Source organism: Diabrotica undecimpunctata, chromosome 3, assembly GCF_040954645.1.
Source record: "Diabrotica undecimpunctata isolate CICGRU chromosome 3, icDiaUnde3, whole genome shotgun sequence".
Taxonomy (NCBI): Eukaryota; Metazoa; Arthropoda; class Insecta; order Coleoptera; family Chrysomelidae; genus Diabrotica; species Diabrotica undecimpunctata.
Window position 1 is genome coordinate 75,442,703 of NC_092805.1, and position 25,726 is coordinate 75,468,428.

Sequence of the window (25,726 nt, forward strand, 5' to 3'; positions counted from 1 at the left end):
AACAAGAAAGTAACGTGTCTATTTTTATTACAAAATGTCAAGTAGGTTTAGGAGATAATGCAAAAAAACGATTTTTATTTTGTAACTTCAAAGGGCTGTAACTTTTTTGTGTACACTTTTGTACTAAGGTAAGTTGGATTCAATCAATTAATTTTTGTCCTCGGAATGCGTGATTTAATTGATGACATACCTTTTTGAAACACCCTGTATACTTCGTATATTGAAACTGTGTTGATAAATATTGTTTATAGTGTTAATTTAAACTGTGGATAAATTTGTTTATATAGTGTTAATTTAGACTTAAAACTGTAGTATTGTACCTGTGTGTTCATTGTATTTTTGGCTTAATTCTGCAAGTAAGTATGCTTTTATTCATTTATTTTAATAAATAAGTTTACTCTTTTATTTGGGAATAAAGCCACAATTTAAGTTGAAAATTAAATTTATTTGACGTTTCGACTTCCACTTCGGATTAATGTTTTGTATTTTGATATAAATTTAATTTCAAACTTAAATTGTGGCTTTATTCCCAAACAAAAGAATAAATTACATAAAATACCACAAGAAAATAGCTTCAGAACAATATTAATAAATATAAGGAATAAATATCTTTTTCTTATAGGGCTTGTCCGTTTCGGATGTTTACCGCCATCATGGCAATCTGTACTTTGCTTTTTTTTGCTTTGGTTGGTGTGTTGAACCACGCACGTAGATTCTTTAGCCAGGAAATCCTTCGCCTTGTTTGGCCCCGTTTTCCTTCTACTTTTCCTGTAAAATTAGTTGCAGCAATCTATATCTTTCGTTGTTCCTCATGAAGTGATAACCGAGATAACCTATTTTGGTTTTGCATTCCTAATAAAACGTTCTCATTAGTAACGTGGTCGGTATATCTTTAGGATTCGATGATATAGCAGGAACATCGTAGTAACTTGATTTTTATGGGTATTGATAAATCATGACATTTAAATATCTTAGCCATTTTTTGAAATGCAGATCTTGCTGTCTCTATCCTACATCTGATTTCTAGGAAATGGTCAGTATTTTCATTGACGTTTGTACCAAGGTAGGATTATGTTTTATGCTATATAACTCGTATTCGTTGACCGTTGACGCTGATTCGTCCAAATTGCTGTTATCTCTTAGAGATCATCACATATGTTGCATTTTTAATGTTTACTACAAAATTTATAAATTATAACTGTTATTGCGGTTATATAACGGTTGAGACCTTCCTTTCGTACTATATTGACTATCTGGAATCTTGGAAAGTATTTTAGGGTATAAATAATATTTTATTATTATTAAAATTAGATATTGTTCAAAACACATTCTTTAGATTATTTCTATAGAATAGTATATTGAGGATTTCAAAAATGTACATTTGTTTATAATTTAGGATTTTAGGATTATAATGGTTAGTTGGATAAAGGTATTTTTTTATCTTATCATTAATCTTGAATAGTCGATAAGTATATAAGTAATCTTTTATTGTACTTACGTATTAGTGGAAAAACTAATTCCTAATAACCTTTCCTGTCATTTACAGTTTCATAGTGTCTGATACGGATTCTGCAAATGATCCTGCTATTCCTTTGAGTCCTTCCAGAAAAAGAACAAAGAAAAATCATTTAAGATTGGAAATTAAAGAAGTAATTTTAAATGTCTATAAGAACGAATTAATAGAACATTCAACAACACCATTAAGAGACATAGAAAAAATAGTAGGAAATAAGGTTGGTGTGTGGGCTACCAGCGTATTTAACGTAATTAAGGAGTATAAAACTACTAAAACACTAACTGCGCCAAAAATAAATAAAAACCGCAAGAGGAAACTGGACGATGTTGACGAATTTACCAGAAATGCTATAAGGATTTTCCATCACTTCTTTTTTAAAAATGAAATTCCCACAGTGGATAAAATTTTAAATCAAATCAATAGTAATTACTATTTAAATGGGAATAAGCCACAATTAAAGGTTAAAGTACGTTTATTGATGTTTCAATTTCCACTTCGGAAATCGTTTTCAAAATACAAACATTAGTAAATAAACAAATTTTGTTTTTTTGTTACTTAGTGAAAAATTCTTCTAATAATTTAATTTTATCTGACTCATCTACATTAACAATTCAGACATACATTATACATTTTAAAGTAGACGACTATAAAATGATATTGCCAATATTGTTGGGTTGCGTTCCTGGGACGACTTTACTTGTAAGATAGTTCATTCGATTACATGAAATCAACTTTAACTGGAGAATATCCGTCAGAAAAGATCATAACATGTAATTCGTCTTTAAAAAGACAAATACATGCCATGATGACAGTAAAATTCTTCTGTTAGTGATTCCATAGTAAATTATGAGGGAAAAACCAGGAAAAAAACCTCATAATACTATCAAGATATGGTAAGTATTTGATCGTGCATTTAGTTTACCTTCAATAAACACCAAATTCCGATTTTATATGTTTGTTATTTAAAAAGCATAAATGATGTATCCTCTATATGTTACTGACTTACCAATACTGGTATTTTCCTTTTAATAACTTCCTCTTTCAATATGATTAACCAGATCCTACTACATTCTGCCGAGGAATTCGCGACACAATTGGTCTCATTTAGCATAATTAGAGCCGCTTCTTTGATTTTCCTCTTTTTACCATCCGGTTCTTTTAGGACTATATTTGAATCATTCCATTGAACCCTATGTTCATTATCCCATGCGTGTTTACATATTTGAGATTTATCAAATTCTCTATTTTTAATATAGGATTGATGTTCACTTATTCTAACATTTAATGGCCTTGATAAATAAATTTGATAAATCTCAAATATGTAAACACGCATGGGATAATGAACATAGGGTTCAATGGAATGATTCAAATATAGTCATAAAAGAACCGAATGATAAAAAGAGAAAAATCAAAGAAGCGGCTCTAATTATGCTAAATGAGACCAATTGTGTCGCGAATTCCTCGGCAGAATGTAGTAGGATCTGGTTACCCATATTGAAAGAGGAAGTTATTAAAAGGAAAATTCCAGTATTGGTATGTCAGTAACATATAGAGGATACATCATTTATGCTTTTTAAATAACAAACACAAAATCGGAATTTGGTGTTTATTGAAGGTAAACTAAATACACGATCAAATACTTACCATATCGGGATAGTATTATGAGGTTTTTTTCCTGGTTTTTACCTCATAATTTACTATAGAATCACTAACAGGAGAATTTTACTGTCATCATGGCATGTATTTGTCTTTTTAAAGACGAATTACATGTTATCATCTTTTCTGACGGATAATCTCAAGTTAAAGTTGATTTCATGTAATCGAATGAACTATCTTATAAGTAAAGTCGTCCCAGGAACTCAACTCAACAATATTGGCAATATCATTTTATAGTCGTCTACTTTAAAATGTATAATGTATGTCTGAATTGTCAATATAGATGAGTCAGATAAAATTAAATTAGAAGAATTTTTCACTACGTAACAAAAAAACAAAATTTGTTTAATTTACTAATGTTTGTATTTTGAAAACGATTTCCGAAGTGGAAATTGAAACGTCAATAAACGTACTTTAACCTTTAATTGTGGCTTATTCCCGTTTAAATAGTAATTACTTTAAAATACCACAAGAAAATAGCTTCAGAACAATATTAACAAATAAATAGTGACCCAGACCTGCCAAATTTCAAACGTACATCGTTTCATATACTATTAAAAAAATTAAAACTTCAATTTCAAAGGCTTGGCAGAAACAGCATGCTAACAGAGAGAGACATTAGGATATGAAGGGAAATTTTGAAAAAAATTAAGCAGTTGAGGAACGAAAAGAGGAAAATATATTATTTACACGAGACTTGGGTTAATGCAGGTCATACTCTGTGGGGTATTAACAAACAAATGTACTATTACGAATTAATAGTACATACATAATTAACAGAACTATTCCTTCGATAACTCTGGCGAGAAAAATAATGAACTTTTACTCATTGGTGCAAATAATTATTAAAATTTAAATGGTTGCAATAAACAATCAAAGACAATTTATAGGTTTAGGTAAAACTAGGTAAAAACTTACCGCTGGGTCTAATTTACCATGGTTTGCACTACGAAACAACGAACGAAACCAATTCAATATGCGTGTATGGGTTCACTTGCCGGGTTACGTCTTTTCTTTTCAACGACTGGTGCTCTTCTCTCTTAAAGGGAAGCATTCCACGAGCCCGATGGCGGTACTTATAGGGATCGTAGGAATACAGGGAGGACAAATGTTTTGATTAGTTCACACAACCATATTTGAATTTAAACATTCTCCCCCCTTTAAAGGCCATAAGGTCTTTAAAAAACAAAACGAATTCTAAATACTATCCTTACTTAAACATGAAATTAAATGTGTCGATAGCAATTAAAGTAAATTGTATACTCACGCTTAATCAAGCCATTAAGAGCGATGCTGGGAATATTTATATTCCACTATGCATCAACAATTTACCCATATAAATTACTATCTTTCTTGTACTCATTGCGTCGAGTAAGGACGATAAATATACGAAAATGGTTGCGTTTCGATTTAATTTGAGCTTCTTACCACTCCCTGACACGTGTTTCTGGGTCTTCACGTGATCAGAGAGAGCTTGTAAGAAAACTCAAACTAAACCAAAACGCACCGACTACTCTGGCAATTATAGAAAAAATAATTACCAGAGTATGCTACTAGAGACATTTAGTGATGAAAGATGAAGTTAAAATTAAATCAAAAGTTAAGTCAAATTAAATCGAAACGCAACCATTTTCGTATATTTATCGTCCTTACTCGACGCAATGAGTACAAGAAAGATAGTAATTTATATGGGTAAATTGTTGATGCATAGTGGAATATAAATATTCCCAGCATCGCTCTTAATGGCTTGATTAAGCGTGAGTATACAATTTACTTTAATTGCTATCGACACATTTAACTTCATCTTTCATCACTAAATGTCTCTAGTAGCATACTCTGGTAATTATTTTTTCTATAATTGCCAGAGTAGTCGGTGCGTTTTGGTTTAGTTTGAGTTTTCTTACAAGCTCTCTCTGATGATGGGAAGACCCTTACTTAAACAACTAAAACGATAATTAATACAAACAATTCCTATACAAATCTTAAACAAATATTCAAAATTAAACTAAAAAATAAAAAAAATTAAAATTAAAATGGTGGTTTCGTCGTGGTTCTATTTGATAAAAGCCGAACAAAACAAAATCAGTAAAAAATGCTGACCATCTAGTCTTCCTCTATCGGCAAGGGACAAATTCGGACAAGAGGCCGTTTTAAGGTTCCGGTGATCGTACGCACGGTAGCCACTCGAGCTACACCGTCTTTACCCTCATGTAATTCAACAAGACGCGCGAGAGGCCATTTACACGGAGCCAAATTATCCTCCTTTAAAACAACTAAGGCACCGATTTTAGGTACAAAGCCAGAATCTAACCATTTGGACTTTTGTTGCAAGGTGTGCAAATATTCCTTTCGCCATCGAGCCCAAAAATCCTTATGGATGCGTTGTAACAACTGCCATCTGGACAAACGATTGAAGGATACCTCCGAAAATCAGGCACAGACAAAGAGGTCAAGGGTTCAAGAGTCAGGAAATGTCCTGGGGTCAACGCATTGAGATCTTCAACATCATTGGTTAATGGGGTGAGAGGGCGTGAGTTTAAGACCGATTCAATTAAAGTTAAAACGGTATAAAATTCTTCGTAGGTCAAAATTTGAGCCCCGACTATACGAACAATATGTTCCTTTACAGAACGAATTCCCCGTTCATAAATATCACCAAAATGTGGAGCAGCAGGAGGAGCAAATGAAAACTTAATATTTTCTTTATCGAGAGCGCTCTCCATGAAGCTACTAAGCTGTCGATAAGCACTATGAAAACTAGTGCCATTATCACAAAATACTTGCGATACTCGACCTCTCCGAGCGATAAAACGTTGTAAAGCGGCCAAAAAGCTTCCGCGGTCAAATCACTAGCTAATTCAAGATGTAAAGCCTTTGTAGCGCAACATACAAATAGACACAAATAGGCCTTTTGAGTTCTAACTCCCCTGTAACGAGACATGGTTATCGAGAACGGTCCACCATAATCTAACCCACAAATCGAAAAGGGTTTAATGGCACCGAGACGAAATTTAGGCAAATTACCCATAGGGGGTTGTAAGTTTTTAGGAGATTGTTTCCAACATCTAATACATTTGGACAATACCGAATTAATGGCTTGTTTAGAAGACATTATCCAAAACCTTTGACTAACCAAAAACTGAGTACTCTTAAATCCAGCATGTAAATACTTTTCATGATAATGACGAACTAGAAGAGTAGTAAGGCGAGATGTTTTTGGTAACAAAAACGGGTGTTTTGCTTCATACGATAACGAAGACTGAGATAGACGACCACCTACTCTTAAACACTGAGTACTATCATCTAAAAATACTCCCAACTTACGCAATGGTTTTGGAAAAGAATTTGATTGAAGATGTTCTTCAAAATACTTTTCTTGTGTAAATCTGACAAGAATAATCAACGAGTCTTCTAATTCTACGAAAGTCAAGGGTCCTGACCGTTTCGACCTTTTATAATGAGAGTTGTGCGCGAATCGCAACATAAAAGCCAAAATTCTTTGGATCGAGGTAAAAGACGATTTATTTTTCAGCAAACATGACAACAAATGTTCCTCACGAGTGGAAACAAATACTAAAGCTTTCTTTATCTCTTCCAAAGAGGATTTTTCCTGCAATGAGGGAGGAACCTCTGGAAAAATTAATGGAATATTATACAAAAACGAAGGACCTGTTAACCAGTCTAATTTTGATAGAAAAGCGGCCGGTAGCATGCCTCGCGAAGGCGCATCGGCTGCATTATTTCGAGATTCGATATAATGCCAAGAATAATTTTGACTATGGGACTGGATATACGAAATGCGATTTGCGAGGAAAGTTTTGAATCTCGAGTGGGAGCTTTTAATCCAGTGCAATACGATTTGAGAATCTAACCAAGCATACACATTTTGAAATATTATATGCTTCCACGACTCTAACACAAACGACATAAGTTTTACCAAATGAACAGCAGCTAACAATTCTAACAATTCTAATCTAGGTATAGTAATCTGTTTTATAGGAGCTACTTTCGATTTGGCACACAGTAAATTAACTTGAACTAGGTTACGAGTATCAATACTACGAATATAAACGACACAAGCATATCCCTTTTCACTAGCATCGGCAAATCCATGAAGCTCTAAGATGGGACATGAGGAAATATTCAAAAAACGAGGAATTTTGAACTGTGAAATAAGAGATAGTTCGCTCTTATATTGCTCCCATACACGAATTATTTCCGAAGGAGGGCGATCATCCCATTTAAGACCGGTTGCCCAAAGTTGTTGGATTAAATGTTTAATAAAAAAGGTAATAGGTGTTAAGTAACCACAAGGATCATAAATTCGAGCTAATTCGGACAAAAACGATCTTTTGGTACAAGGGACGTCTTGCAATTTGACTGAAAATTGAAAGACGTCGGACTGTGCAATCCACTTCAAACCAAGGATTTTTAATGAAGGACCATTTGCTTCTGGATCAAAATTAATGGAGTGAGGATTAATATGGGATTCAGGAAATTGCGACAACAATTTGGATTCATTCGAACACCATTTCCGTAATTCAAAGCCTCCTAACTTTAACAAAGCGACTAATTCGTCAACTAAAGTTTGTGCTTCTTCGAGAGTCGAAGCACCAAAAACAAAATCATTAATATACGAAGCATGACGAATAAGCGAGACGGCGTTAGGAAAACGAGAGCCTTCGTCTAATGCTAATTGTTGGAGAGTTCTTAAAGCGAGATACGGCGAAGATACTATTCCAAAAGTTACGGTTAATAAACGATATTCCTGAATTTCCTCAGCGCTAGAAAATCTCCATAACACGCGTTGATAATCCGTGTGTTCAGGAGCGACTAAAATATTACGATACATCTGACAAATGTCCGCACACAGCGCAAAACGATTAAGTCTAAAATTCAACAACAGCGAGACTATGTTCTGTTGCAGCTTAGGACCGACCAGTAAATAGTCGTTCAAAGATTTACCGCGACTGGGACTTTTCTGAGACGCATTATATACAACTCGAATTTTACTTGAAACACTATCTGGTTTCACAACGCAATGATGTGGAATATAATACTTTCCCCTTTTCTTTTCGGCATTAGAGACTAACTGCATATGACCTAAATCAAGGTACTCCTGCATATGAAAAGAATATTCTTTTTTCAAACTTGGTTGACGAGATAAGCGTCGTTCTAATGATAGCAATCTATTTACAGCAATATCATAGCTATCTTGCAAACAAGGCGACGATTCACGAAAAGGCAAAGACACAACATATTTACCCGAGATGTCCCGATTATGCGTTTCCAGATAAATGTTCTCACACAGAACGTCTTCTGGTTCTGAAACTGGCTTTTCCGGTACGTTTTCCAGTTCCCAAAATTTCGTTAACGAAGAATCTAGTGGGTCTTCAATATTTGAAAGACAAACAAGCGAAGTCGACGAAAGGTTAGGTGTGCTAGTAGATCCTAACAAAATATAACCAAAAACGGTATTTAAGGCATCTGGTTGTCCCGCTTTACCTTCAATTTTACCTTCTAACAACACCTTCGAAAATATGCTACAACCAATTAACAAATCTATAGATTGACTACAGTTAAATTCGGGATCGGCTAACTTCAAATTTTTAATATAATTTCACGTCGATATGTCAATTTTGGTGCTCGGCAAATCCGAGCAAACCCGATCTGTAATAATAGCCTCCAAGTGAAACACCGGTGACTCCTGATGACGAGGTTGGATAGAAAAACGTATTTGACCTTGATTTAGTTTCGTTTGCATCGAATTGAGTCCGTTAACTTCAAATGAACAAGGAGTTTTAGGCCAACCTAATCTACTGGCAGCTTTACGACTAATGAACGAACTCATTGAACCTGAATCTAGAAGACATCTCAAGGGCTGTTTACACCCCTTACTATCAATCGCGTGAACTAAAACGGTACCGAGCAAAATTTCCTTTTTTGTCTCGTTTTTCTTCCCTATAAAACTAGCAGCACAATGTGATATTTCAGGCGAATTTTGTTCGACTCCCGATGCCCCTGGATTATTAGTATTTTCTATGGACGACTGACTATTGGAACGATTTCTATCAAAGTGCAACAAACTATTATGAAGGTGACTATTACATTTACTACATTTAAAGGCCTTTGGACACGACTTGACAGAATGATTAGCCTGATTAAGACACCTAAAACACGAGGAAGATTCTTTACAAAATTGGTACCTTTCTTTTGGAGATTTTTTCAAAAACAACGAGCAATGGTTAAGAAAATGACTTTGTTTACATAAAGCACAACATATTGACGACGAATTTGTAACAAAGGATGAACTACTATTATGCCTTAACTCATTGGAATGTTTATAATTACACTTTGGCTCCGTATAAGTTGGAGCCCTCGACGATTTCTTAGATTCACTTAAGCTACTATTCAAATTATCGTAAGCAATGTACTGAGTTTCAATAAACTCTACCAATTTTTGAAATGACGGGATTTTATTCGATTTATTTTCTAACTCAAATAACTTTACTGAATCCGCGTCTAATTTCGACAAAAGTAAATTAAACATAATAAAATCCCAATGTTCTGTCGGAAGACCTAATGTTTTCAATGCGGCTAAATTTTCTAAAAACGTATCTACTAATTTAGCCAGATTTTTCGAATTAACTACCGATATTTTCTGTACGCCCAAGATCGCATCCCCACCGTTTAACAATTAGATCGTAAGCAATTTGATAATTATCGCTATTTATTGACAAATTACGAATCAAACTAAGTGGAGTCCCTTCTAAACATCCTTTCAAATACTTAAACTTTTCTACGTCTGCTAGGCCTGCGTTATTATGTACAACCGAATTATATAAGTCTAAAAACGAACTAAACTCCTTAAAATCACCCTTAAATTTAGGCAGCTCTATTTTAGGCAAGCGAATATTTGATTGTGGAACTACTACTGATCTAAACGGTTCTGGAGTTTCAAATTGTGGCTCAGATAATTCCGCACTAAATAGTTTTATTTTATAAAATTGTTCCAAAAATAATTCCCGAACATTTTCTTCAACCCTCGTATCCGCGTCTGGTACAGAAAGAATATTACTAATAATATTAGTGTGATGTTTTAAGAACTCCTCGCGAATCGAATCTAAATCCTCTAGTCTAATTTTAAATAAAGGGCGAATAGAAACGTCTGAAAGGGACTTAAAACCTAAATCGAAAATTAACTGAATATCATTTAACGCAGTTTTTCTTAAAAATTTGAGTTTCCTATTCTTTTCTTCAAGTTTCTTTAAATTTTTAACAAGTTCCAATAATATTATACAAACGAAAATGTATAAAAATGTGGTCTAAAACCCCGAAATTACCGATTTGTAATTTTATACTTTATTAAAACGACGATAATCCCCTTTTAAAAAGTCCCATATGGTCGACTTTACAAAAAGGTCATAAATTATTCTCGAGCCACGACAAGAGACGCAAACTTAAGATAAGAACCCTCAAAACGATAAAAAATACTACATTCGACGAAACCAACCATTCAAATTTAAATAAAAAAAAATATTTTTTCAACAAATGAGTTCAAATCCGGATAGATAGGCCAATGTGGGGTATTAACAAACAAATGTACTATTACGAATTAATAGTACATACATAATTAACAGAACTATTCCTTCGATAACTCTGGCGAGAAAAATAATGAACTTTTACTCATTGGTGCAAATAATTATTAAAATTTAAATGGTTGCAATAAACAATCAAAGACAATTTATAGGTTTAGGTAAAACTAGGTAAAAACTTATCGCTGGGTCTAATTTACCATGGTTTGCACTACGAAACAACGAACGAAACCAATTCAATATGCGTGTATGGGTTCACTTGCCGGGTTACGGGTTACGTTTTCAACGACTGGTGCTCTTCTCTCTTAAAGGGAAGCATTCCACGAGCCCGATGGCGGTACTTATAAGGATCGTAGGAATACAGGGAGGACAAATGTTTTGATTAGTTCACACAACCATATTTGAATTTAAACATACTCGTTCAAAAGTATAGTGTGAGACTTCAGTGGTTTCATCAGGACAAGCGTTTTTGGAAGGACTGTATGTGGGTCTCAAAAATCCTTCAGGTATTGATATGTTAAGTACTTCAATACAGTTATAATCAGTTATTTTTTTCAGTAAAAGGTAAACGTCTTATTGTATGGCATTGGAAGTGAAGACGGATTTCTGCCTGGAACGTTGTGGACATTTGAATAAGAAAAAAGTGGGGACTATCACGAGGAAATGGACGGGCGGTCATTTAAAGCATGGTTTCAAAAAACGTTACCGACTTTGGAGGATAAAGCCGTTATTGTTCTAGATAATGCCCCCTATCATTTAAGGACAGTAGAAAGAGTTCCCACGACAGCTTCAAAAAAGGCTAAAAGTATAGACTGGCTGCGTTCTAAAAATATTCCATTCGAAGATTCGCTTCTTAAAGTGCAACTACTAGCAATTGTTAAGGATCATAAGAAACGTTATGACAAGTATATAGCTGATGAAATGGCTAAACGCCAAAATAAAATTGTTTAGCGACTGCCTCCATATCATTGCGTTAAACCGTATTCACTTTACAAATTCCCAATCGCCAATAGAACCACGTGTAAGCCAAACAGGGTCGTACTGATGTACGACCTATGTATCATATGATTTTTAAAAATATTTACTTTTGAAACTGTTAGTGTAAGAATTTCTTGAAATTTAATCATTATATCACAATTAAACTAAACTCTAAAAAATAACACGACCAGTCAATAACTTAACAATAACTATAACATAAATATAACACAATATATTAACTTAAAAATCAACACAATCCAATTTGAATTTAAAATGCTGGCAAGTTGGGATCTGTAACATGAGAATCTGTCTCGCTTAAGGTAATAAATTATATTTATAGCCTCTTGACGAATGAGACGGCGAATATCAAAACGTGCTCATGTTTACTGATGGGAATTTGGTAAACGAATGAACTTTAAATCCCATAGAACTCGTTTGGGCGGATATAAAAAATTTCATAGCAGCCAAAAACACTACTTACAAGTTTTCAGAGTTAAAAAATTTATTTAACGAGGTTGTAGTGAACATAACTCCACAAAAATGGCAAAAATGCGTTCAACATGTTGTATTAAAGGTAAAACTAATTAAATACATTTCGGCCACGTATGAGATATTCAAACAGTTTACAACAAATTTATTATGCTATTTTTAATTTTAACTATATTTTCGTTGAAACATTTAATGAACGTTTTTGGTTCATAATGAATTTATTAGGTTATTTTCAACCCTAATTCTTAGCTGGTAGGTGTTACTTGTACCTATTATATTTGCATTTACTGTTTATTTTATTTTCTACGCTGTCAGGTAGTAGATCTTTCTTGTCTTACAATTGCAGTGTTTAAAGTATAGTGCCAGTGCACCAATTATTTTTGAACTAAATTTTACTACTTTATCGTCAGATTTCAAATAAAACCTTTTTAAATTTTTTTTATTATGCTTTTACTATAATTCTACGTCTTCATAAGTTTTAGCTTTTAATTATATTTGCTTTATACATAACTCCAAAAAATGTACTAAGAAATGTAAGGATTAAACATAACTTAAACTTTAATTAAAATATGAACGTTTTGACTTATTGCAACTATGTACAACAGATCTTCAAATTCCTATCACGTGCATAAGTGTGTTTGTGTTTTGTTGCAGCTCATCTCGAAAACGGTTAGACCTTACATTACGATCAATGAAAGATACCGTAATGCTGTTAAAGCCGTAAAAGCATAACCTGGATCAGACGTGGCCTCAGATCACAATCTACTGTTACGATAAATATACTGGCCTAAATTTTATGACTAACTATTCTGTTTTGTTGTAGAAATTTCGGTGGAAGTCTAGAACCAAAATTATGGTGAATGAGCCCGGCTAAGCTTCTCGATCTTTCGATGCAAGACAATGCGATCTTTCGATGCTGTTCTCGAATATTAGGATTGCTTATAAAATAACCGAACTTTGATTGAAGGGGAGTTAATAAAGAAGACCCGCGGCCGCGATATTTATTGTTACGTTCGCCTAGATAAATTTTGTGTATTATTCGTTAAATAAATTGATATAAATTATTGTGCCTTTTAATGAATTAAGATAAGAACAAGACATTATAAATTAAATAGACATTGAAATAAATAATATAACATTGGTGTCGGAATAGTGGAATACGTAAAATAAATTGTGAAAATGGCTACGATTTATGAGCTCACAGTGACGAATTTAAGAAGACATCTCGAAGACAGAGAATTAGCTTCTACCGGAAAAAAGGCTGAGTTAGTCCAACGACTAAAGAACGCTTTGCTAGAAGAAGGTCTAGATCCAGAGACTTATATATTTGAAGATGCTGTCATCTCGTCGATTTCGAAATTGGAGAACAAAGTTTCTGACGATATTTCGAAAGTTTCTTCTGATGTAGCCAAAGTTTCTGGTGATGTAGCCAAAGTTTCCGGCGACATCGCATCATTGGAGAACAAAGTATCCGGCGACATCGCTTCTTTAGAAAGCAAAGTTTCTAACGAGATTTCTTCTCTGGAAAGCAAAGTTTCTGCTAACATCTCTAAAGTCACTTCAGAGATATCTGCTCTTGACGATAGAGTGTCTTCGTTAAAAAACCAAGTTGCTGCCGATATGTTGGCCTTCGAAGAAAAGATATGGAAAGAGATGGAAAGGAAGATGGAGGAAACAGGGACAGCAGAGAGAGGTAACAATCCGATTACAGTGGAGATAAAAGAAGACGAGACGAAATGTAAGTTGGAGACACGGCCGAAATTTGAAGGAAGTGGAGGTTCTATTCATGTTAAAGTCCCAAATTTCGACGGAAAATCATCATGGAACAACTACATGAAACAGTTCGAATCAGCCGCAAGAGCGAATGGATGGTCTGAAAAAGAAAAGGCTGTAAACCTGACTATCGCTCTTCGAGGAGATGCCTTAGATGTGCTTCAGACCATAGCCGTAGAGGAGACCGATGATTTCGAACAACTGAAGAAGAGGTTAAATATGCGATATGGCCACGAACATTTGGAGCATGTATATCAGTCGCAGCTTAAAAATCGTAGACAGAAGAAAGATGAAGCTCTTCAAGAATATGAGGTAGATATTGCCAGATTAGTACGATATGCTTATCCAACAGCTCCCGAAGACATGATGGAAAAATTGGCCGTTCAGACGTTTATTGATGGTCTTCGTGATCATGAAATGCAGAGGACACTGCGATTAGCTCGTCACAAAACGCTGGTTGATGTCTTATCCGCCGCCCTCGAATACGAGTCAGCTACGCAGGCCTCTGGCGGGTACAGTAAAGTTAGAACGGTAAAAGAGGAAGAAGATGAAGATAAACTTGACCAGCTTGTTAATATGATGAAAAGCATGGCATACAAGAAAACGAAGACCATCAGATGCTGGAATTGTGGCGAAATAGGACACGTACGAAGCTCCTGTAAGCACCCTAGGTACGACGCAAATCAAGAAACTCACCATCAGGAAAACTAGAACGGGTCAGCCTTAGGGGGGCAGCCTGGACCCAGAACTTTTTCAAAGACCCTCTCATACTAATAGCTTCTTTGAAATGTCGTGAAGATAGTGTATATGTAGATGGAGACATAAATGGTAAAAAGCATACGTTGTTGGTGGATAGCGGAGCGACCAGAACCATTATACGCCCGACAGTTATAAACAGCCGTAAGAAACTGTTACCAACGAGGTTGCGACTTCGGACCGCTACAGGTGAAAATGCCAACATTCATGGAGAAATCCAGGTACAATTGGGAATTGGGGCAGAAAAGTTTGTCCATACTGTTATAGTTGCTGACATCGAAGAGGATGTTATATTAGGAATGGACGTAATGAATATGCATGGATTCCAATTGGATTTTAAGAATAAGGTAATCAAAGTTGGCAACGAGGAGGTATTTCTCCATCCACATAATGACAACACTGTGCAAGCAGCCATTACAGAAGATACAGTCGTGCCTGCGAGAAGCGAAACGATCATAGTAGCGCGGCTACAGGGAATGGTGGACGAAGGGAGACCTGTTATGATGGAGCCTTGGAACCACGACGATGAGGTTGGCCGTGGAATCATAATTGGAAAAGAATTGGTGACTTCGGCTAAGGAAATTCCTGTGAGACTTATCAATGTCAACGACTACCCAGTGACCATAAAGAAAGAGACAAAAGTAGGAACTTGTGTACCTGTGACATCCATAATCCGTCAGGCGACAACATCTGATAATTCCAACGACAAATTCGACCAAATGGTTGCAGTTGCAGGACAGTCTCTAAATCAGATGGAGAAAAGGAAATTAAGGGAATTTCTTCGGCAGTATCGTGATATTTTCGTACCGAAAGGAGGAAAGACGGGAAGAACTACGGTTGTTAAGCATAAAATAGATACTGGTAATGCTAAGCCAATTCGTCAAACAGCGCGACGATTACCACAGGCGAAAAGAGAGGAAGCTGAAACGATTGTTCAGGAAATGAAGAAAGACGGGGTGATAGAACCTTCTACGAGCCCATGGGTCTCTCCGGTGGTCCTGGTTAAGAAGAAAGACGGGACGACGAGGTTCTGTGTGGATTACCGTTTGCTGAACAACGTTACCAAGAAAGATAGTTATCCTCTGCCTCGGATCGATGACACATTGGACACATTGGCTGGAAGTAAATTGTTTTCTACTTTGGATTTGAAGTCTGGATACTGGCAGGTAGAAATAGACCCAGTAGATAAAGAAAAGACAGCCTTCACCAGAGGATCTGGATTGTGGCAATTCAACGTTATGCCATTTGGACTCTGTAATGCTCCTGCGACATTTGAGAGGCTTATGGAAAATGTGTTGAGAGGGTTATCTTGAAAACATGCCTGGTTTATTTAGATGACATAATCGTCTTGGGGGAGACATTCGAAGATCATTTGAGGAATTTAGAAAACGTTTTTAATCGACTTAAAGCTGCCCAATTGATGCTAAACCCCAAGAAGTGCCAGCTATTTCAAGGTAGAGTCAATTAATTATTTCCAGAAAGTGAAAATGGAGGCAAGTACATGCTGGTAGTAATGGATTACTTCACTAAGTGGGTCGAGATTTACGCACTTCCAGACCAGAAGGCCGCCACCGTTGCAGATAAGTTGATCCAAGAATATATCAGCCGATTTGGAGTGCCTTTGGAGATCCATAGTGACCAAGGCAGGAACTTCGAAAGCGATCTATTCCAAGGAATATGTGATAGACTAGGCATGAAGAAAACAAGAACTACCGCGTATCATCCGCAATCGGATGGTATGGTAGAACGAATGAATAGGACAGTTGGCAAGTATTTGACAAAGATGGTGTCCGATCATCAGCGAGACTGGGACCAATACCTTCCGTTCTTCACAATGGCCTACAGATCTGCTGTTAACGAATCAACAGGCCAGACACCAGCCAAAGTCCTATTCGGACGCGAAATGCGACTACCTTGTGATCTCGAGTTTGGATGTCGACCTGGAGAAGATGTAGCAGGTGAAGATTATGTGATCGAATTACGAAGAAGAATGGACGATGTACATGAGTTGGTCCGTTCCCACCTTCAGATCGCTAGCGACCGAATGAAGAAACGGTACGATACACAAGCCGAAAAGGGTTGCTTTAAGAAGAACGACAAGGTCTGGCTCTATAACCCCAAGAAGCGAAAAGGTTGTTCTCCCAAATTGCAGCAGTTTTGGGAAGGCCCATACCTAATTATGGAGAAGATCAACGATGTCATCTACCGAATAAGCAAGATTCCGAAGGGAAAGCCGATGATAGTACACCATAACCGGCTGGCGTCTTTCGAAGGTGACCACGACGTAGATGAAGAAGTGGAGGTAAACCAAGTCCAAGACGTGTCTGACCTCACGTTTGAGGAATTCATGGGTGCCTATGGAGGTACCGGTAAAGCAAGACATGGTGTTACCACTGAAGAAAAGCAAGATCTACTCGCGCTCCCCGATGACTACTCGCTGGCCCTTACCATCCCGGCCAGTATCAAAGACGCACCAGGGTTGGCATCCGTCTTTCGAAGGAAGTTTGGTCGAGTTGCAGAACTTCAATGCCAAGTGCCAGCTCCCGGTAAAACCTTGAAACTCCAAGATGCATCACGTTACCTTTTCTACCTGGTAACAAAAGACACTGCCCGTGACCAACCTACCTACCGAGATGTATGGGAAGCCTTACTTCAATTGAGAGAGCACGTACTAGAGTCCGACGTGCAAAAGTTAGCCATGCCAAAGTTGGAGTGCCGCCAATTAGATTGGAGGGTTATCCGAAATATGGTGGAGGAGATCTTCAAAGACACCGAAGTCCAGGTGTTAGTCTGTTGCAATCCGCTAAGTACCTCGTGCGGAGAGAAAACCGTCCCTTGTCATTTTTATACAACCGGAAGTTGTAAAAGAGGGTCCAGTTGCCGATACCAGCATACAGTTCCGGTTCCAGTCCCGACAAGGTTCCAGGAGGAACCATCTTTTAAGAGGGGGGCAATGTTACGATAAATATACTGGCCTAAATTTTATGACTAACTATTCTGTTTTGTTGTAGAAATTTCGGTGGAAGTCTAGAACCAAAATTATGGTGAATGAGCCCGGCTAAGCTTCTCGATCTTTCGATGCAAGACAATGCGATCTTTCGATGCTGTTCTCGAATATTAGGATTGCTTATAAAATAACCGAACTTTGATTGAAGGGGAGTTAATAAAGAAGACCCGCGGCCGCGATATTTATTGTTACGCTCGCCTAGATAAATTTTGTGTATTATTCGTTAAATAAATTGATATAAATTATTGTGCCTTTTAATGAATTAAGATAAGAACAAGACATTATAAATTAAATAGACATTGAAATAAATAATATAACACTACTTATCGGCAAGATTACACTCACCCTTAAAAATATTAAAAGACATCAAAGAATCCCTACAATAGACCCAAGAAAACTTAAAGAACCTAAAGTAAAAGAATGCATCCAACATGAACTGCATGTGAACTGCAGCAAATTGAACACAAACACCAATGATATCGACGAGTACTGGGATCGACTAAAACATTGTTTACTGGAACCCTGTAAAGAAATACCAAAGACTTCCGCAAGGAAAAAAAAGAAGAATGGATGAATGACGAGATACTCAATATGATGGAACAACGGGGACAATTTAAAAACAAAGACTACAATAAATACAGAGAGATAAACCACGAGATCAGGAAGATGATAAAAGAAAAATACTTTGAAGAGAAGTGCAAAGAGATCGAAGACCTTCAAAATAAATATGATCTGTTTAACCTACACAAGAAAGTTAAAGAACTGGCAGGACTAAGAAAACAAAATCCCACTCGTGCAATTCTGGATAGACACGGGACTACTATAACACATACCGACGAGAAAGTACAAAGATGGGCAGAATATATCGACGAATTGTTCGATGATGAAAGAGGAAATCTTTAGTACATAGAACTCACGTCAGAAGAAATAGGTCCATATAACAAAAGAAGAAATATTACACGCATTAAAAACAATGAAAAGTGGGAAAAGCCCTGGACCTGACCTGCTCCCTATAGAAACCCTAAAAATTCTAGATGAGAAGCACATTGATGTTTTAGTGACACTCTTGAACCAAATTTATAGTTCAGGCGGATTACCCAATGAGTGGTTAACGTCGATTTTTATTTATCTCTCCAAAAAGAAAAACGCAAGAGAAAGCAGCGATTACAGCACCATTATCTTGATGTCTCATGTACGAAAGTTACTACTAAAAGTCATCCATAACCGAATATATCACAAATTGGAGATAGACGTTAATGATACACAATTTGGTTTTCGCAAAGGCCTAGGAACGCGTGAAGCCGTGTAATAAGCCGGAACGATGTCTACAGAGATGAAATTTATATCATTGAATTCTGCTTGACTTACTAATGATTGTGCAATGATTCTTATTCGGTGTAAAACGTTCTTTTTTATGTAATTTCTATTTAAAATATGCCCAATTTTTAAAAGCCACCGCCATTATTCGCCATTATTTACCATGAAACAACAAGAAATGACAGGAATGACAACTGTTTCGTATGGTCAAGAAGGGTAATTTTAACCAGTGTTGCCATAGTTACTCAAAATTATGTTTTCTAATGAAAAATAAAGATTTACCTTAAAATTGGACATTAAAATAACATTTTATTATTACCTACTTTTAACTGAAAATTATAGTTTTTTTTCAAGGGTCAGGTTAGATTTGGTTATGTTACTTTACGTTTATTATCATGTTTTCTTATAAAACATAAAAATTTTGATTTTTAATTATATTACAAAATTTTATTCTTATTACTGCTTTTTAACAGCGTTAGGTTAGATTTGGTTACGTTGGTTTAGTTTTAATGCCATGTTTTCTTATGAAATATAAAAATTTTGATTTTTAATTATATTATAACATTTTATTCTTATTACTGCTTTTTTTTATCAGTGTTAGGTTAGATTTGGTTTATTGGTTTACATTTTTAATAATAAAATGTAAAGAAAAATATGAAATTTTATGCTAATAAATATTGTGGAATTCACAGAGTAATTTATGTATATATAATACATGTAGTATTTCAAATAAATCAATATTGGGGGATTCCCAGACAGACTTTTAACGGTTAGGTGTCAATCTACGAATTCTCTATGAACCTATATTTTTTTATAACGCGCAAAATCAAAACGAAAATACCCGACTTTAATCGAATTGAATAAAATTTTATTTAAGCTGCGTTGCCGTCTAGACGTTAAAAGAAAATTTCATATGAAAATAAGGATACATTTTGGATTAAAGTGTACTATAGATTTGCAATATTTTTGCAAACATCTAAATTTCGCAGTTGTGTTTAAAATATTGGTGGGGAATAGGTGGGGCATTTTCAACTCATTTCTTGTTTGTTCGCCACGAAAGGAAGACAAAATGAAGTGTGGTGGGTGTAAATTAAGATTTACGGAAAGTTTCGCACTGTGTTTGAATAACGGTAGTGCCCTAGATTTTATGATCAAATACGGTGTTATTAAAGACAAAATAGTGTGTCGGGCGTCAACGAGTTGCGTATTAACGCCGAAGGTTGGTTTTAAATGTAATAAACTTGTCACAAGAAAAAAAAAACGCACACAAAAAGTGTGGATTTAGTCTATCGGAAAAGAAAGGAAGTAAATTGCCGGTAGAGAAAATATTTATGTTGGTGGCAACTTTATTATATTTAAAGCTGCCTAGGCAAGAATTTGTAAATGACGAGTTCGGGATATTTTCCAAGGCGATGGTTAACTGGTACTCGTTTTGCACGTGATTATTAAGATTGCATCCATTTGTTTATTAAGGTAAGTAGTTTTCAGTATGTTTTAGTTACGTTTTTTTTTATTAAGACATGTATATATACTTTTCTTTGCATTTTATGTACAATTTTTTTGGTTCATAATACTTTTTTATTAGTTTTTCTGAATTTTTTTATTATTTGGACACTTTTACTAGTTTATAGCAAAGAAAACATTAAAATTTGAGGTTTTTTCACTTTTCCGGCTGTCCACAAAAAAATTAGGCATTTTTGAGGCGTTCGGAGATCAAAATCAGAATAGAAAAGGCTAGAGCAAATTTCAACAAAATGAGAAGAGTGCTATGTAGAATGGATTTAAAATTGAACTAAGAGTTAGGTTGGCCAGGTGCTATGTTTTTTCGACTTTATTTTATGGAATGGAATCTTGGACCTTGATTGCGACATCAATGAAAAAACTGGAATCATTCGAGCTGTGGGTGTATGGAAGAATTCTGAAAATATCGTGGACAGAACACGTCACAAACAAAGAGGTTCTGAGAAGGATGAATGAAGAAATAAAAATTTTAAATACAATTAAAACAAGAAAATTGGAATATCTTGGACATATTACACGTGGCGAGAAATGCACCTTGCTCCAACTGATTACGCAGGGAAAGATCTAAGGAAAGAGAAGCATAGGGAGGCGTAGAATGTCATGGTTGCGCAACCTGAGAGAGCGGTACGGATGTGTATCAAATGAACTTTTCGAAACAGCCGTCTCAAAAGTCAGAATAGCTATGATGATTGCCGAGCTCCGCCGCGGAGATGGCACTTGAAGAAGAAGAATCCCCACAGAATCTAGTACAGCCATCATTTTTTTTTTTTTTTCACCAAAACAACTGCGAAACTCCATGGACTTCGCGATGGTTCTATTACACCTTTTTCCTGCATTTCCTTAAACATTGTCTCGACCTCTTCTTGTTTTGCAAATGGGAGCTTGTTATGTGGGAGCAGTATTTAAAGTCTTTATTCGATGTTGGGTTAATTTCGTTCTACGTAATTATTTAATGTCAAGGAGAACATATCTTCAGATGTTTGCAGCAGTTTGTCCTTCTCATTTTTGTCGAGATGTTCACTAGACTTCTGGTATAGGAGTTGAAGAGGAGCTGTTAATTTTCCATAATACAATTTTTGATGCTAGTGACACCTTCGAGAGTACCAATTGAAATTCCTTTCTTTAATCGAACATAGTAATCGTTGAGATTCCTTATTCGGTCAGGGAACGAATTGACGTGCATTCTAACTAGATTTCTTGCTGGAAGGATGCCTTTAGGGAGTTGTTGTTCGAAGATTTTGAGAACAGTAGGCGGTAGGTCTGGTTCTGGTTTAGCAACAACAGGTACTAACAGGTTACTGCTCGTTTCCCTGTTCATTCTCCTGAGGCACCGTAAACTGACATTGATTTTTACGAGGAGCTAGTTCTCCACACTGCCAACATCTAAGTGTGGTTGGACGACTGTTGCGGCTCCTATTTTCTGTTCGCCTGAGAAAACCTTTAAGTCTTGTTCACCATACCAGTTCACCAAATTTTTCATTATCGCTGGTGGCCTGAACCTGGCGAATTCTTATGTGACTTTTTAAGGCGGGTTTGGCTGCCTCGTACTCTAATGCATGAGTCAAGACGTCTCCTAGTGTTTTATTTCTAGCTATTCGCATAACCTGCAGCATTTTGAGGTCGCGTAATCCATTTACAAAATCTGGACAGCCAGTTGTTACAGAAAGGCATCAGAGGCACTAGGATAGGCTAGTCTAATAAAGCGTACTACATCGGCTTTAAATTCTTGTAGAGATTCACCGGATTTCGGCTGTCTGGACCTTAACTGAGTTTGGTACGCGCTGTAGATGTTTGTCACCATATCGCTTTTCCAATTGAGACACCAAGCTGGAAAAATTCTTTTGTTATTCCTCATAGGTGGCCTGCAAAACATTCAGGGCTCCTCCTCGGAGGGAAACTACAAGTGCAGTGGCCTTTTCTTCATCGTGTAGCATTTGTAAATTCCTTGGTATATATTGAAATCCCCTCGTATATATATATATATATATATATATATATATAAAGTCGGATTAAGTGGACTCCGTAATAGGTTAAAACACTTTTGGGATCCGTATACATTTCTTTGCGTACACAACTAAACTCCTCCGATGTTGCCAATAATTTGATTAGTCGTAGATTTTAAATTTTACAGCAGGTACGTTTTGGAACTTCAAATTTATTTAAATATCAATCAATTTAGTCATCGAGAAATTTCACAAATAGGTACTCGGTTAATGTAGTTAAATATTTTATGGTGGTTATTTATATTACTTGCTTTAATTATTTTCAAACTTAAAAAAGAATTTATTATAAGCTTGGAAATGGCTAGTTTTCGTTTTATTTATTATTTTTTGTTAAAATGAATATGCACTTAAACATTTAGTCTCTAAATGTACTAACATCGAGTAAAGTAGTCGTGTAACAGTTTAAGAAAGTAGAAGCCCTTTGGTAGGATTATAATAAACTACATAAAATTAAAAGAAACTCTGTAAACAGGAGATCTTTGTAATTTTTCAATTCCTGCAATTTATGACGTGCAATATTTGTTTCATAAAGTAGTTAAATTTAAACTATAATAATTTATGGGAAGCGTTTAAAGAAGTAATCGCTAACCTTAATTAGAATACGGCACAATAAGAAGATGAAACTTACTGTTTTTTTACTTATTATATTCACAAAAAGAATATCCAAAGTAAAATTTAACACGTTTTAATGGAGTTGTAGTGAAATTTGACTTCTTATTACGATACCGGATCCTGTAAAATTTTAAATACATTAAATCTCCCGTAAATTATTAAACTTATTCTTAGAATAAAATAACAAACTTCTTAGTAATTAGGTACAATATACCGTTCACAATTATGTGATAATGTGTAGGTGTCAAGATTGCACGGTCATGTGCCATAAGGTTTCATCTTTCATATAAACATCGATAGTTTTTAACTTTGGGTGTATTTGATTCCACCGTGCTGTAACCGATCCAACTTGAAAAGTGTTATTTTACATAAAATTAGCACGTTGGCCCTAATAATGACCTATAAATATACATTGCTAAAAATTGTATACATTTATCAATTTAAAACATTCTTTGTCGTCTTCTGATCTTCATCTCCATTCGTTCCTAATTAAGCACATGTTATCCACAGGATACCTCTCTCATTTTTAAATCATTACTCTTTTTGCCTTTTGCCATGGATTTCTTTATTTTGTTTATTCATATCGTTTTTACTCATAACAAATATTGGGTAGATTATTGTATCATTAAACTTTCTCCTTATATGTCCGTATCATATAAGTAGTCTAGTTATTTTAGCGTATATAATGTCGTATGTTAATTCCATTTTGTTTAACAATAAAACAGCAAAACTTCTACAAAATTATTTCTATCTTATCACTACAGCTGTTTCGGAGAGTGCCTTTCTCAAGTCTCAAGTTTCTCTAATCCATCAATCATCCATTGTATTTCTTATACTTTCATTTTAATCCTCTCCAATCAAAGATTTTGAAGCAGCTTTGCTCCATAGTCCATTTTTGTTGCTTTTTGTCACTGTTTCGCCTTTCTCTTTATCATTATCAATACGTAGCGCTACAACACTGGGTAGGTCTTCGCTGACTACAACTTATCTCCAAGTTGATCGATTTTCCACGAATCTGCAATCAAATGAAATGTTCATTTTTTGAGATATGATTGGATTTTTTCTCTCCATTGTATACTGACATGCCCAAGTGGCATTCTTCTGTGCTAACTTCCTTCCACACCAGTTCTACAAGTTTGACATCTTGGCGTCTATGCACGTGTCCGATATACCTTAAGGGATTTATTTTCCTGAACAATATCGTTATGCGAGCTTTCTTTATTCAGTATGTTTTCTTATTCTATACGGATTTGTAGCGATATGATAATGAGTTCTGAAGCTATTTTATTGTAACATTTTAAAGTAATTACTATTTAAATGGGAATAAGCCACAATTAAAGCTTAAAGTTAGTTTATTGACGTTTCAATTTCCACTTCGGAAATCGTTCTCAAAATACAAACATTAGTGAGAATGATTTCCGAAGTGGAAATTGAAACGTCAATAAACTAACTTTAACCTCTAATTGTGGCTTATTGCCATTTAAATAGTAGTTATGATAATGGGGTTAAATAAAAATTTCTTTATTAAGTATGTGTTCTTCTTCTATACGGATTTGTAGCGATATGATAATGAGGTTAAAACAATTTTCCTATTATTTTCCTTTCAAATATTCGGAGTGCTTCCTTATTTGTTTTAGTCATTCTCCATGACTCACATCCATGTATTAAAATAGGTCTGAAGTTTGAATTATGCTCTGTATTTCTTTAGTGGCATTATTACTAACCGTGATTAGTGATCTAAGATATTTAAAGTGTTCCATACTTTCGAAATTGTAGTTGTTGACTTTAATGTTTTTTCTAAATTTATTGAATTGGTTGATTGGTTTTCTGTTGATTCGCTTGTATTTGGTTTTTATTTCGTTGATTTTAAGTCAAACATTTTTTGTGCTCTTCACTTTATTGAAGTTTGTGGACGAAAGAGTTTCTCATTAGAGTTATGAGTTCTATATCATTAGCATATGCTAGGAGTGCTTTGTCCCTTGGGCCGTTAATGGATTACATCTTAAATAGGCGTTATTTCTATTTTAGTAAGCTGTTCATTAATTTTTTGATTATTGGAATCGAGAATCTGTATTTTATTCGACTGTTTTATAACACAGAGTTTCTTGGAGCATATTTTTATCTTTGGTTTCCAGTATCATTATTACAAGGATTTTGCTGGATATGGACATAGTGAACCCGGTGGTATGTACATGATGTTTTCATAACCAACGTTCAAAAATTTTTCTTACTGTAAATTTATGATTATTTTACTAGGAAATATATTGTTGTTTAATAATAATAAATTTCAAGCAACAATTCCTATATGCATTAACTCGGTAATGATAATTCTGCTCCCCGATACCAGGTAGCAGTACCGAAAACATTAAAACTGCTACACTCATGCTTCTCATTATCCAACAATTAGCCAGTCCAGAACTATACGCCTTATTATGGTACTGATATTGCTGCTGCTCCTCATAAGTGAATAGAATATGCAAGGAAGGTTTTGACAATTTAATAG

The 25,726-nt window shown here is 35.3% G+C and overlaps 1 protein-coding gene across 2 annotated transcripts in view; it reads right to left on the reverse strand.

Annotated features, from left to right (window-relative positions):
• Window positions 1-25,726, reverse strand: part of Cap-D2 (CAP-D2 condensin subunit) — a 329,802-nt gene that overhangs the window by 190,578 nt on the left and 113,498 nt on the right. The window lies entirely within an intron of this gene.